The following is a 15,762-nucleotide window of genomic DNA, read 5'->3' on the forward strand; positions in this document are numbered from 1 at the left end:
CCGCTGCCGGTCACGTGTCACCCTGGCACCCACTGAACGTAGCCCGCGGCGCCAGAGATCGAAGTTTCCTAGGGCGCGAAGCCACGCGAGCGGTGTCCGGGGAGAGAGCGGTTCTCTGGGCCGGCACCACGCGACCCGCGGCTCACACTAGCGGCGTTCGAACCGCGGCCTGACGTAGATTAACTCGGGGACCAGGCCGGGCGCTGTGGCTCCCAGCACTTTGGGAGGTCAAGGCAGGTAGATCACCTGAGGTCAGGAATTCGAGAGCAGCTTGGCCTACATGGCGAAACCCCGTCTCTACTAAAAATATTAGCCGGGCTTGGTGGCGGGTGCCTGTAATCCCAGCTACTCGGGAGGCCGAGGCACAAGAATCGCTTGAACCCAGGAGGCGGAGGTTGCAGTGAGTGGAGATCCACCACTGCACTCCAGCCTGGGTGACAGAGCCAGACTACGTCTCAAAAAAAAAAAAAAAAGAAAAAAGAAAGAAAAGAAAAAGAAAAAGTCGGGGACCTGGCAAGCTGCCTAACTGCTCTGTGCCTCGGTGTCCTCACCTTGATGTGGGGGTAGGTTTAGTACCTGCTTCACTGAGATGTTTGTTTGTTTTTTAAGGAGGTTTATAGGAACCAATTCAGGTTCAGTATTTAGTTACTGCGTCTGGAACGTAAGTGCTTATAATTATGTTATAGTAGTAGTAGTAATAATAGTAACAATAATAACCGAGTTTTTCATACATCCCTACCTGTACAGAACAAACAAATCCTATGTGGCCCAGGAGAGCAATGTCTAGAGGTCACAGGAGAGCAGCAGCGAATGACCCTGGGACTGGCTGCCAGGAAATCTGTGCTGCCCCCAAAGGAACTGTGGGTCGGGCGGGTAGGGACAGTTTGCTGCCTTTGGAGTGAAGGTGGGGAGAGAAAAGGAGGAAGGGCTGTTAATGGGACACGTCTTAGTTACTCGGAAGTTGAAGCCAGGCCAAAGATCCAATGCTGGATACCTCTGAAAGGATGAGTGGTCTTAGAGACAATAATCCAATTGCCAGATACTTGCCCGTTTTTGGTTTTTTTTTTCGAGTTTGGGAATTTTGCAATCATTTTCAAAACGAGTATGATGTCTTCTTAGAAGGAGGATGCTTGTGTGATTTAGGTGTAAATTAGAATGGTGTTTAAGTAGGAGTTCGTTATTTAGCTTATTGGAAAGAGCTTCTACATGGGGTTGTTTCAGAGAGTACATACTAAGAAGCTGTGCCCCTAGGGACCTGGGTTTGTGGGTGGGAGGTGGGGGCCGGTTGCTGCTGCTAAGTGTTAGAAAAAGCTGGCCGGGCACACGCCTGTAGTCCCAGCACTTTGTGGGAGCTGAGGCAGGGGGATCCTTGAGGTCAGGAGTTCGAGACCAGCCTGGCCAAGATGGCGAAACCCCTAGTAAAAATACAAAAACTGGCTGGGCATGGTGGCAGGCATCTGTAATCCCAGCTACTCAGGAGGCTGAGGCAGGAGAATCGCTTGAATCCAGGAGGCGGAGGTTGCATGAGCCAAGATTGTGCCACTGCACTTCAGCCTGGGCGACAGAGTGAGACTCCATCTCAAAAAAGAAAAAAAAAAGTTGCCAACCGGTTGGCAACCTTTTTTTAATGTGACCTTTTCCCCTGATGGTGGTAAAAGCCTGCTTTACTTCTGTTTAAGGATTTTCTTTGTAGTCTCTCAATTGGCTACTACTCACAGAAAAAGGATGCATTCAGGGCTGGTTTCAGGCACCCAATATACCAATTAACTGTATCCCCTGCTGTATAACTGAATGAACACACAAGTCCACCTTCATGGCATAGGAGGGGGGAAAAGCTCATCTGTCTCAGAAGACAAATCTTGAGAAACACTAATATTTGAAAAAGCCTGGTGACCTCAGTGACCATTTTGATACTTTATATAACATTTCAAAGAGCTTTTCACCAACTTATGTGATAATTGTTTACCTCTCCTGGAATGCTGGGATGTTCTTCTCTACTCAGGTACTTTCTAGAAACCATGGGATAGGAAATGCCTACCCCGTTTCCTATTTTCTTCCCTGGACAGATTTTTCCAGGTTACTCTGATGTATTTTTTTTTCCTCTGAGCACCTGTAGCACTTATCAAATGCATTACTATTCAGCCCCTGCTTATATTGATACTCTCTAATTATTACAGCACACACATAATTGCCTAATAAAATTGGAAAATTGCCAGGCGCGGTGGCTCACACCTGTAATCCCAGCACTTTGGGAGGCAGAGGTGGGCAGATCACCTGAGGTCGGGAGTTCAAGACCAGCCTGACCAACATGGATAAACCTCGTCTCTACTAAAAATACAAAATTAGCCAGGCAGGGTGGCGCATGCCTGCAATCCCAGCTACTCGGGAGGCTGAGGCAGGAGAATCGCTTGAACCCGGGCAGTGGAGGTTGCAGTGAGCTGAGATCGCACCATTGCACTCCAGCCTGGGCAACAGGAGCGAAACCCCATCTCAAAAAAATAAATAAATAAATTGAAAAATTGTCCAGGGTAGGGAGCATATTTTAACCTCTCGGACTTCTTTTAGCATCTGTGCATTGTTGGGCAAATAATAGATGCTCTGATTGTCCCCATCAAAATACAGAGCTTTAAAAAATATCAGTTTCCTACCTTTTAAAGTTTAAAGTTTAGGAACTTCTAATAGAAAAAGTTCTTTTAAAAATCCCAACTGGACGCAGTGGCTCATGCCTATAATCCCAGCACTTTGCGAAGCTGAAGCAGGTGGATCGCTTGAATCCAGGAGTTTGAGACCAGCCTGGGTAACATGGCGAAACCCCATCTCTACAAAAAAAAATACAAAAAATTAGCCGGGCATGGTGGTGTGCGCCTGTAGTTCCAACTACTTGGGAGGCTGAGGTGGGAGGATCGCTTGAGCCCAGGGAAGTGGAGGTTGCAGTAAGCGAAGATCGTGCCACTGCACTCCAGCCTGCGTGAGAGAATGAGACCCTGTCTCAAAACAAACAAACAAACAAAACAAAAAAACCCTTTCATAACGAACAAGTATCACAATCACCCAGTTTATGACATGAAAGGAAATTTCTTTCATCCCTTTCTCATTAATCAGTGCACAGCTGCAAAGACTTTGGCCTTTTTTGTTTTCAGTGCCATAAAACTACCAGCAGCATACACCCGAGCTGTAATCTTTGCATAGTATTTTTTATTTTCACTTACAGAATGCTTTAAAACCACTTTTATTGATTATTTCTCCAACAAGTATGTCACGTCAGTATATGTTTAGCATATGGGAAAAACTTCACTTGATCTAAGCTTGTTTATGATCAAACTTGTCTAAACCTATCAAGAGGTAGGAAGCAGAGCAGAAAGTTTATGATTCACTAGTCCTGATGCAATCCAAAATTCACCGAAAAAAAAAAAAAAAACCACCAACCCACTTCCTGTTTCTGTGGCACTGTAAAACAATGATGAGTAAAAACTCTTCCATAGTTTTATAACTTTGTTCTTAAGATGGCAATATAATATCATCCTTTCACTATTAAAACATTGGAAGTGTAATCTTTAAATTTCCATCTCAAATTTTTGCTAACTCAAATTTTAGGCTCAGGCCAGGCGCAGTGACTCATGCCTGTAATTCCAGCACTTTGGGAGGCCGAGGTGGGGTCACCTGAGGTCAGGAGTTCAAGACCAGCCTGGCCAACATGGCAAAACCCCATCTCTACTAAAAAAAACACAAAAATTAGCTGAGCGTGGTGGTGGGTTTCTGTAATCTCAGCTGTTCGGGAGGCCAAGGCAGGGAGAATTGCTTGAACCCAGGAGGCAGAGGTTGCAGTGAGTCGAGATTGTGCCACTGCACTCCAGCCTGGGCGACAGAGCAAGACTGCGTCTCAAAACAAACAAACAAAATTTAGGCTCATACCCTAATCAAGGCTCACCCTACCAAAAATTGCCATAGTAGTAGACTATTTGTGTTTCGGAAACATACCCCTCATATATACACTCCCAATTTTGGTTCCAAGTGGTGGAGCAAGTGGGCACTGAAAACAGAAGGGATAAAGCCTGTTTTCTAGAAAGGATGATACATAGTGAGATTTTCCACCATCAAATAAATTTTGAGCAATAGTACATTATATGGTGGATGTATTTGGAAGGGCGAAGGAAGCCTTGATACTAGCCTTGAGGCTGACTTTTTTATTTTTATATATTTATTTATTTTTATTGAGACAGGATCTTGCTCTGTCACTCAGGTTGCAGTGCAGTAGTGTGAACATGGCTCACTGCAGCCTCAACCTCCCCGGCTCTGGCTCAAGTGATCCTCCCACCTCAGCCACCCGAGTAGCTGTAGTCGCGCCTGTAGTAGTGCGCCACCATGCCCCGCTAAATTTTTAAAATTTTTTTGCAGAAAAGAGATCTCACTTTGTTGTCCAGGCTTTCAATATTAAATATACACCACACTGAAAATATTCTCTTCTGTCCCTTAAGAAAGAAGATTTTTCTTAGAGATAGTTTTCATTATTCGGTACACATTTGTTCAAATGACTGCATTTCAACAGATTTAAATCCATCTGCTCATAATTTGGAAGATATAATTTAGATTTGGATGTCCTTATAATGGCCTTTTAGAGGCGCTCAAAGACCCTGGGTCTACGAAGACTTTAGAAAAACTCTAAAAAACACATTCAAAAAGAAAGTTTTCTAATGATCGTGTGTATAGAAGCTATTAAAAACGTAGATTTCTGTCCCCCACACTGTGTTCTGATTTATTACTTCTGGGGTGGAAACCCTGAGAATCTCTTGTTGTTTTCTCTTCCATTGTGATAAAATACACAAATTTACATCTTTTTTTTTCTTTTTTTGAGACAGGGTCTCATTCTATTTTCCAGGCTGGAGTGCAGTGGCGTGATCACAGTTCACTGCAGCCTCAGCCTCCCAGACTCAAGTGATCTTCCCACTTTTGCCTCCCAAATAGGTGAGACTACAGTCACGTACCACCATGCCTGGCAATTTTTTTTTACCTTCCTTTGTAGAGATGGGTTCTTGCTCCATTGCCTAGGCTGGTCTTGAACTCCTAGGCTCAAGAGATCTTCCCCCTTGGCCTCCCAAAGTGCATGAGCCACTGTGCCTGGTCTGCATCTTTTTTTTTTTTTTATTAGACAGGGTCTGGTTCTGTTGCCCAGGCTAGAGTGCAGTGGTGTGATCTCAGCTCACTGCCACACCTCTGCCTCCCAGGCTCAACTCATCCTCCCACCTCAGCCTCCCGAGTAAAATTAGCCTGACTAATTTTTGTATTTTTTATAGAGACAGGGTCTCACTTTGTTGCCCCTGCTGGTCTTGAACTCCTGAACTCAAACAATTGTATGAGGGGTAATCACCTTGGCCTCCCAAAGTGCTGGGATTATAGGCATGAGCCATGGCGCCTGGCCCCTGCATCATTTTTTTTTTTTCCCTGAGATGGAGTCTTGTTCTGTTGCCCAGGCTGGAGTGCAGTGGCACAATCTCAGCTCCCTGTAACCTCCACCTCCTGGGTTTAAGCGATTCTCCTGCTTCAGCCTCCCAAGTAGCTGGAATTACAGGCGTGCGCCACCACGCCCAGCTAATTTTTGTATTTTTAGTGGAGACGTAGTTTCACCATATTGGCCAGTCTGGTCTTGAACCCGCCCACCTTGGCTTCCCAAAGTGCTGGGATTACAGGTGTGAGCCACCACGCCCGGCCCTGCCCCCCCTGCATCATTTTTAACTTACACTGCAGACGATTAAAATAGAGAATTTCAAAGAAGCACATTTTGAAGGATATTCCTCTTACACCTCATCAAGTTTCCTTTTACCTAATAAGGGATTTTTTTTCACAGAATGTAAATTCCAAGACAGGAGGGATTTTTATCTTTTCTCTTCACTGCTATATCCTTAGTAGTTATTAGTTCAGAATCTGGTTCATAATTGGCTTGCAATAATTTTTGTGAATGCCACAACCTGTAATCCTACCACCCTGGCCTGAATAACAGTCACCTCTTACCTGGATTACTGCAGTACCTTTCTAATTGGTCTTCTTGCTTTTTTTCCTCTTTGTGCCACCCTTTTTAGTTTCCTAACAAAGCAGCAAGAGTAGTCCTTAAAACGTAAGTCACAGAGACCATCCTGGGCCACATGGCGAAGCCCCATCTCTACAAGAAAGACAAAAATTAGCTGGGCATGTTGGTGTACGCCTGTAGTTCCGGCTGCTCAGGAGACCGAGGTGAGAGGGTCACTTGAGCCCTGGAGGTGGAGGCTGGAGTCAGCCATAATTGCCAGCCTGGGCAACAGAGTGAGAACTTGTCTCAAAAAAGCAAAACAAAACAAAAAAACAACATTAGTCAGATTATCATCTTTTTGGCTCAAAACCCAGCAAAGACTGCCTAACTCTACCCTTCCCTCATTCCTTTCCAACCACATTAGCTTCCTTGCTATCTGTTAACACATCAGGCATACATTCCTACCTTTAAGGCCTCCAGGCATCTGTTCATTCTGCCTTAAATGCTGTTTCCCCCAATAACCATGGCTAACTCACATTCTTCAAATCCTGGCTCAAATGTCACCTTACCAATGACGACTTCCTTAAGAATCCTATGTAAATATTGCAACCGTGATCCCACTTCCCACAGCTATCCCTCAGCACTCCAGATACTCTATATCCTGGTCTTTTTCTTATCTTTTCCACATTTTCCACATTTCTTATCCCTTTCAATACATATACTGACTTAAAAAAAGTATCATACCTATTTTTTATTGTCTGTCCTCTCCCTCTCCCAGTATAATCTCCATGTGGTCAAGACTCATTGACATATCCCAAGCACCTAGAATAGTGCCTGGCATACAGTAGGCATGCAATGAATCTTTGATGCAATAAGGAATGCAGACGATTTTCCCTTTGCTACCAGGATTTCTTACATTGCAGAATTGTCCCACAAGTTCCATTTTGAGTTTTTTTTCTTTCTTTCTTGAAAAAGGAGAGGTCTATGCAATTTTGCTTAAAAACAGGGGAAAGAGATCCTCCTTGGGTCCCCACATTATATATTGTTGTGTTGTTGAGTACCTTCTCTCAGATCTTTGGCCAGAGAGCACATTGGCATAAGTTAACATGACCAGGTCTACAGTCTAATGTCCTCAGAGTTTCTTTCTTATGTTTAGTAAAATCTCTATATCAGGATCAGCTTTCCAGCTTTTCATGTGGTCCAGTTTTCACTCATACATATGGTGTTTTCAGTGTCTTTCCTGTTGTAATTTCCTCCTGGGTGGGGAAACACCCTCTCACCTGTTGGCTAGTGTTTAATGTGAACATGCTTAGACTCAGGCCCTCCGCCTCCCGTGACTTTCAAAGGCCTTTTGAGTTTGGAGAGGGTGTTTCAGTTGGACTGCTCCCTAAAGTCGTGTGACCTATCCTTTCTGCCTCTCATTATTCCTCTAAGTTAGGGGTTGATAGTTAGATTCTGTCAAATCTCCTCTATTTACTTACCATACAAATATCCTGCTTTCTTTGGAAGAGAAGTTAAACATCAGATCTGGTGTCTTTCTTCACTCTGGTGTGATTCAATACTCTGCTTAGCAGACATTTTAAAATTTGGAGCATTTGGTTCACATCCTCTTTATTGATGCAGATTTTCCCCCTTTGTTTATAAATTCCTTTGGCCTTTTCAGTTGTAGTTTGACAGGGGCCAGTTATAAATTGGTGCTTGGAAATCCTGAGGTATATACTTCAATAATTCCTGGTAGGATGTGTTCGAAAGTTTTCCATCTCTTCTGCACTTAGGAATGAGCTCTCTAAGTGATTTCAGTATGCAGGTAGATTGGGGGCTGCTGGAATAGATGATCAGTGAGACTTACATGAGGGTTTAGAGGAAAGGTGACGTCTTGCAGTGGTAATAACTACACCTGAGAACCCTTAAGCAGCATCCTCAATGCGTCACTGTTTAGCCGTTTGTTTTTTTTTTTTCTGGAAATTCTTTTTGATTTTTTTTTTCCCCAAAGCCTAAAGGCATTACCCAAAATATCAAGATACTGAAGACACCTGGTTATCTTCACTGCTTGTGAGATGTTTCAAATTAGACTTTTGTTCCTTGTAATTTTTTAATGTTTCAAGGGAACCATTTTTTTCTAGGATTCACTGTTTATTACTGTAATTTCATGAGATCTTTATATGGGGTCTAATCATTTATGCATTCAAAAAATATTCATTGAGGTCTTATAATGTGCCAGATACCAGAGGTGGATTCAGGTTCTGTGGAGCCTGAAACTTACTACAGATTTGTGGGCCATATTTGAGAAAAGAAGAAAGGTTGGTCTGATGGGAGTGGGTTATCAGAACTTATTAACATTAGTGTTACTAAAGTTGGTTTACAGCCCCCCACTGCTAAATTTGACTGGCTTTTAAATAATTAAAAAATTAAGCAAAAATAAGGAAGGGAAGGGAGAAAAAAGAGGGGAAGAGGGGGAGGGGCAAGAGGGGACTATGACAACAATGACAATGACAGTGGTAGCAGTGGTGATAAAAGTACAAATTGAAAATTAGGTACAGACTTCTGTTTCTAGGAAGATGTAATAGAAATACATTTCCCCATTCCTTCTGCTAAGTACAACTAAAAACCCTAGCTACTATCTATAAAACAAACATACCTGGACTCTGAAGGATGGAGAAGAGAAGACAGACCGACTAGGGGCCTTGGGACCTGAGAATGACATGGTGATGAGTTTTCTTTTTACCTTATATCGCCCAGACAAAGCTGAAGAAGCCAGCAACCTGAAAACACCAATGGGTACAGACGGAAGAACCTGCTCGCTCTAGCCAGAGAAGTATGAGGACTTGAAGGTAAGAGGATTGTTTCTAGTCCTGGCTCTGCCATTAACAAATGGTAACTTGGTAAATAACTCTTTCTCCAGATCTCCATTGTCAGCCAGCATTATGATTGAAAGTTGGGAAAGGAAAGGAGTTGTGTTTTAAGCAAAGTTTAAGAGTTTGCTTTTGGCCGGGCACGGTGGCTCACGCCTGTAATCCCAGCACTTTGGGAGGCCGAGGCGGGCGGATCACAAGGTCAGGAGATCGAGACCACGGTGAAACCCCGTCTCTACTAAAAATACACAAAATTAGCCGGGCGCGGTTGTGGGCGCCTGTAGTCCCAGCTACTCGGGAGGCTGAGGCAGGAGAATGGCGTGAACCCGGGAGGCGGAGCTTGCAGTGAGCCGAGATCGCGCCACTGCACTCCAGCCTGGGCGACAGAGCGAGACTCCGTCTCAAAAAAAAAAAAAAAAAAAGAGTTTGCTTTTTATTGCTTAACATAGAAATAATTGCATATTGTAGAACATTGAAAGAAATGTATAATGAAAAATTTCAGGGCTGGGCACGGTGGCTCACACCTGTAATGCCAGCACTTTGGGAGGCCCAGGCGGGCGGATCATGAGATCAAGAGATCAAGACCAGACTGGCCAATATGGTGAAATCCTGTCTCTACTAAAAATACAAAAATTAGCTGGGTGTGGTGGTGGTGTGCACCTGTAACCCCAGATACTCGGGAGGCTGAGGCAGGGGAATCGCTTAAACCCGGGAGGCGGAGGTTGCAGTGAGCCGAGGTTGTGCCACTGCATTCCAGCCTGGTGACAAAGCGATACTCCATCGCAAAAAAAAAAAAAAAAAAGAAAAGAAAAGAAAAGAAAAATTTCGCTATTTAGAATATTTAGAAACAAGCATTATTAACATTTAAGGCATTGAAAAAAATTTTTAATGATGTGTTATGCAATTGAGGTCATACTGTATATAAAATTTTGCATTTGCTTTTTTTGCTTAATGCTAGAACATATTACAGGCTTTTTAATAAAACATTTTTTATAGGCTAGGCATTCTTTTATCACATAAATATACTGAAATTCACTTAACCATTTAAATAAATATATATATATATATATATAGATTTTTTTTTCAAAGTAACTCATATTAGCATTTTTGTGGTGTTTAAATGCCTGTTACTTTTAGTTTACATTTCTTTGGGTCATTGACCAAAATATTTGACAAGGCCTTTGAAAATTAAAAGGGTCATTTGGATGTGTGAAATCAGGCATTCTTTCTATGTTTTTAACTAAGGTCTGTAACTAACTGTCTGTAGTGGTGGGATTTTAATAAATGGCATAAATAAGACAGCCTACTAGAAGTAAGTTAAGTAAATATTAAAAGGAAACTTATAAATTGGGACTTGGACAATTTTGGATTGGAACTGCAATTTTGCTTCCTTTGTAAATCTTGTTTTCTGGCGTGTGTGTGTGTGTATGTGTGTGTGTGTGTGTTACGAGACTGTAAGTGAAGCCTTTATGTAATGTGATTCCTCATAATTAAATAAACATTTATTGGGAAGCACTTCCAGAATGACAGAGTAAGGACTTCCAAAAACTTATTTCTCCATAAAAGCAATGAGGTCACTGGCAAACATTCTCTAGTTTTTCAGAACTCTAGAAAAAACCAAAGACATTTAACAATCTGAGGAGTGCTTATTGAAGAAAAATGGCGAAATCTCAGACAGTGAGATCTGTAGTGTTTAACTTGCCCTATTTCAATCCACTCCCCACTCCCAGCTCCATGGTAGTCTTGAAGACCAGCAATCTTGAAACCATAATATCTGTGAAAAGCAGCAGCCTAGCAGCCGTGGCCTGAAATGGTTATATTAGTTGGGGCAAACAAGAAGCTGGCTAAAAAAAAAAAAACTTAAAAGGAAAATCTAGGGAATGAGATGTCCATAGGAGCTTTGAAAACCTCTGTAGGGCTGGTGGCCAAGATGGAAGTAGCTGCGGTCCACAGCACTCATGGAGATGAATGAAAGGGGCAAGTGAATACAGCACCTTTCAACTGAAATATTCAGGTACTGTCACTGGGACTGATCAGGGAAACAACTCAAGCAGGGTGGGGTGACAGCCCACGTGGGAGTGACACAAAGCCAAGGGAACCCTCACCCTCAGCTGAGGGAAGTGGGAGTGATTGTGTGGCCCTGGGAAACCACGCTTCTCCCACGGATCTTTGCAACCTGTGGATCAGGAGATCCCCTCGTGAGCCCACACCACCAGGGCCTTGGGTCTGATACACAGAACTGTGTGGCATCTCAGCAGAGCAGCCACTCAGGCACACACAGAGACCCAGGAGTTTTACATACTCTGGCCCCAGGATCCCTGGCAAGGTGGCCTGTACATATCCCTAGGAAGGGAACTGAATCCATGGAACCAAGCAATGTAGTTCTGCGAGCCTCACTTTCATAACACCTCACAAGATAAGACCCACTGGCTTGAATTCCATCCAGCCAGCCACTGGCAATAGGGTAGAGCCTGCCTGAGATGGAATAGCGCCCCCCAGGAGGAGGTGCAGCTGCCATCTCTGCTGTTTGGTTGACTCAACCATTCCAGCCTGTGGGCTTTGGAGAGTCCAAACAGTCTGGATAAGCTCAGCTCAGCACAGCTGCTTTGTCAGATTGTGACCAGACTGTTTCTTTAAGCCGAACTCCAGTCCATTTCTCTTTACTGGGTGAGACCTCCCAGTAGGGCCCTCCAACCAGCCCCACACATTTTCTATGGACAGAGATCTGATCTCTCCCTGGGACAGAGTGCCTGGGGGAGGAGAGGGCCACCACCTGGGTTGTCTGGACGACTCCGCCATTCCAGCCAGGGGTTTGAAGAGTCCAAGATGATGGAGCAGAGGTGGTTCCCAGCACAACAAGGCTATCCTGTTGAAGTATGGCCAGAATGCTTCTTTAAGTGGGACCCTGATCCACTCCTTATGGGCAGGTCCTCCCAGCCAGGGCCTCCAGCCACCTCTGCCCATGTTCTACTGCCAACCAAGCTCTAATTTCTCCCTGGGACAGAGTCCCTGGAGAGCAGGGCAGGCTGCCACCTTGGCTGTTTAGGCTTATCAGCTAGTCCAGCCTATGGGCCTTGGAGAGCCCAAATCAATTGGGGACCGAAGGTATCTGCAACACAGCACAGTTGCTCTACCAAAAAGCAGCCAGTCTGCTTCTTTAAGAGGGTCCCTTATCCCATTTATCCTGACTGGGTAAGACCTCCCAACTGGGGTCTCCAGCCACCTCCTATAGGCACCTTCAGGCTGGCAACAGGTCAGCACCCCCAGGACGAAGCTTCCAGAGGAAGGGGTAGGCTGCCATCTTTGCTGTTTTGCAGTCTTCACTGGTAATACCTCCGGGTACGGGAAAAACCGAGGCAACTAGGGTCTGGGGCAGACCCCCAGCAAACCACAGCAGCCCTATGGAAGAGTGGCCAGACTGTTAAAAGAAAAACAAACAGAAAACAACAACAACAACAGTACCCACAAAAACCCCATGCAAAGGTCAGCAACCTCAAAGATTGAAGGTAGATAAGTCCACAAAGATTAGAAAGAATCAATGCAAATACTCTGAAAATTAAAAAAGACAGAGTGTCCCTTTTCCTCCAAATGACCACAACACCTCTCCAGCAAGGGCTAAGAACTAGGCTGAGGCTGAGATGACTGAAATGACAAAAGAGGCTTCAGAATACGGATAAAAATGAACTTCACTGAGCTAAAGGAGCATGTTGTAACCCAACGCCAGGAAGCTAAGACTCATGATAAAACAATGGGAAGCTGACAGCCAAAATAGCCAGTTTAAAGAGGAACATAACTGACCTGACAGAGCTGAAAAAAACACTACAAGAACTTTACAATGCAATCACAAGTATTAATAGCAGAATAGACCAAGCAGAGGAAAGAATCTGAGAGCTTGAAGACTATCTTTCTGAAATAAGACAGGCAGACAAGAATAGAGAAAAAAGAATGAAAAGGAATGAACAAAACCTCCAAGAAATATGGCATTATGTAAAGAGATCGATGGGTCTATGATGGATTGGGGTACTTGAAAGAGACAGGAAGAATGGAACAAATTTGGAAAACATACTTCAGGATATCATCCAGGAGAACTTCCCCAACCTAGCAAGACAAACCAACATTCAAATCCAGGAAATGCAGAGAACCCCAGTAAGATAAGATACTCCACAAGAAGATCATCCTCAAGACATATAATCATCAGATTCTCCAAGATCTAAATGAAAGAAAAACTCTTAAGGGCAGCCAGAGAGAAAGGCCAGGTCACCTACAAAGAGAAGCCTATCAGATGAACAGCAGACCTCTCAGTGAAAAGAGATTGGGGGCCAATATTCAATATTCTTAAAGAAAAGAATTTCCAACCCAGAATTTCATATCTGGCCAAACTAAGCTTCACAGGCAAAGGAGAAAATGTGCTAAATGTCCCAATCAAAAGACACAGAGTGGTTAGCTGGGCATGGTGGTGTGCGCCTGTAGTCCCAGCTACTCGGGAGGCTGCAGCAGGGGAATCACTTGAACCCAGGAGGCAGAGGTTGCAGTGAGCTGAGATCACACCACTGCACTCCAGCCTGGGTGACAGAGCGAGACTCCATATCAAAAAAAAAAAAAAAAAAAAAAAAGACACAGAGTGGCAAGCTAGATAAAGAACCAAGACCTGGCCGGGCATGGTGGCTCATGCCTATAATCCCAGCACTTCGGGACACTGAGATGGGCAGTTCATGAGGTCAGGAGATCGAGACCATCCTGGCTAACATGGTGAAACCCTGTCTCTACTAAAAATCCAAACAAAAAAAATTAGCTGGTCGTGGTAGCAGGCACCTGTAGTCCCAGCTACCTGGGAGGCTGAGGCAGGAGAATGGCATGAACCCGGGAGGCAGAGCTTGCAGTGAGCTGAGATAGCACCATTGCACTCCAGCCCTGGCAACTGAGAAAAAAAAAAAAAAAAAGAACCAAGACCCGTCAGTATGCTGTCTTCAAGACACCCATCTCACATGCAAAGACATACATAGGCTCAAAATGAAGGGATGGAGGAAAATTTACCAAGCAAATGGAAAACAGAAAAAGTGGAAGTACAATCCTAGTTTCTGACAAAACAGATTCCGAATCAACAAAGGTAAAAAAAAGACAAAGAAGGGCATTACATAATGGAAAAGGGTTCAATTCAATGAAAGAGTAACTATCCTAAATATATGTGCACTTGATATAGGAGCACCCAGATTCATAAAGCAAGTTCTTAGAAACCTTCAAAGATTAGACTCATACTCAATAATAGAAGGAGACTTTAACAAAGCTGCGTGACAATATTAAACAGATGATCAAGACAGAAAATTAACAGAGATATTCAGGACCTGAACTCAGCTCTGGATCAAGTGGACCTGATAGATATCCACAGAACTGTCCACCCAAAAACAGCAGAATATACGTTCTTCTTATCAGTACATGGCACTTACTCTAAAATTGATCACATAATTGGAAGCAAAACAACGCTCAGCAAATGCAAAATAACTGAAATCATAATAGTCTCTCAGACCACCGCTCAATCAAATTGGAACTCACGTTTAAGAAATTCACTCAAAACTACATAAGTACATGGAAATTGAACAACCTGCTCATGAATACCTTTGGGGTAAATAATGAAATTAAGGCAGAAATTAAGAAGTTCTTTGAAACTAATAAGAACAAAGAAACAATGAACCAGAATCTCTGGAACACAGCTAAAGCAGTGTTAAGAGGAAAATATATAGCACTAAATGCCCACATCAAAAAGCTAGAAAGATCTCAAGTGAACAACACAACATCACAACTAAAAGAACTAGAGGACCAAGAGCAAACAAACCCCAGAGCTAGCAGAAGACAAGAAATAACCAAGATGAGAACTGAACTGAAGGAGATAGAGACATGAAACACTCTTTGAATAATAAAAAAATCCAGGAGCTGTTTTTCTGAAGAAAGTAATAAAATAGACGCTAGCTAGACTAATAAAGAAGAAAAGAGAGGGCCAGGTGCAGTGACTCACAGGGCACAGTGACTCCCAGCACTTTGGGAGGCTGAGGTGGGCAGATCACAAGGTCGAGATCGAGACCATTCTGGCCAACATGGTGAAACCCCATCTCTAATACTTAAAGTACAAAAATTAGCTGGGCATGGTTGTGCTGGCCTCTAGTCCCAGCTACTTGGGAGGCTGAGGCAGAAGAATTGCTTGAACCCAGGAGGCGGAGGTTGCAGTGAGCCAAGATCGTGCCACTGCACTCCAGCCTGGCGACAGAGTGAGACTCCATCTCAGAAAAAAAAAGAAAAGAAAAAGAAAAGAGAGAAGATTCAAATAAACACAATCAGAAATGATGAGGGGAATATCATCACCGACCCCACAGAAATATGAACAACCATCAGAGAACGTTATAAACACCTCCGTGCACATAAACTAGGAAATCTAGAAGAAATGGATAAATTCCTAGACACACCCTCCCAAGGCTGAACCACAAAGAAATTCAATCATTGAATAGACCAATAACGCGTTCTGAAGTTGAGGCAGTGAATAAGTAATCTACCAACCAAAAGAGCCCAGGACCAGATGGATTCACAGCTGAATTCTACCAGAGGCACAAAGAAGAGCTGGTACTATTTCTACTGAAACTATTCCAAAAAATTGAAAAGGAGGGACTCCTCCCTAACTCATTCTATGGGACCAGCATCATCCTGATCCCAAAACCTAGCAGAGTTGCAACAAAAAAGGAAAACTCCAGGCCAATATCCTTGATGAACATCGAAACAGAAATTCTCAACAAAATACTGGCAAACTGAATCCAGCAGCATATCAAAAAAGTTATCCACCATGATCAAGTAGGCTTCATCCCCGGGATGCAAGGTTGGTTTAACATATGCAAATCAATAAATGTGATTGATCACATAAGCAGA

The sequence above is a fragment of the Macaca mulatta genome, chromosome 14 (genome assembly GCF_049350105.2).
Source record: "Macaca mulatta isolate MMU2019108-1 chromosome 14, T2T-MMU8v2.0, whole genome shotgun sequence".
Classification (NCBI taxonomy): domain Eukaryota; kingdom Metazoa; phylum Chordata; class Mammalia; order Primates; family Cercopithecidae; genus Macaca; species Macaca mulatta.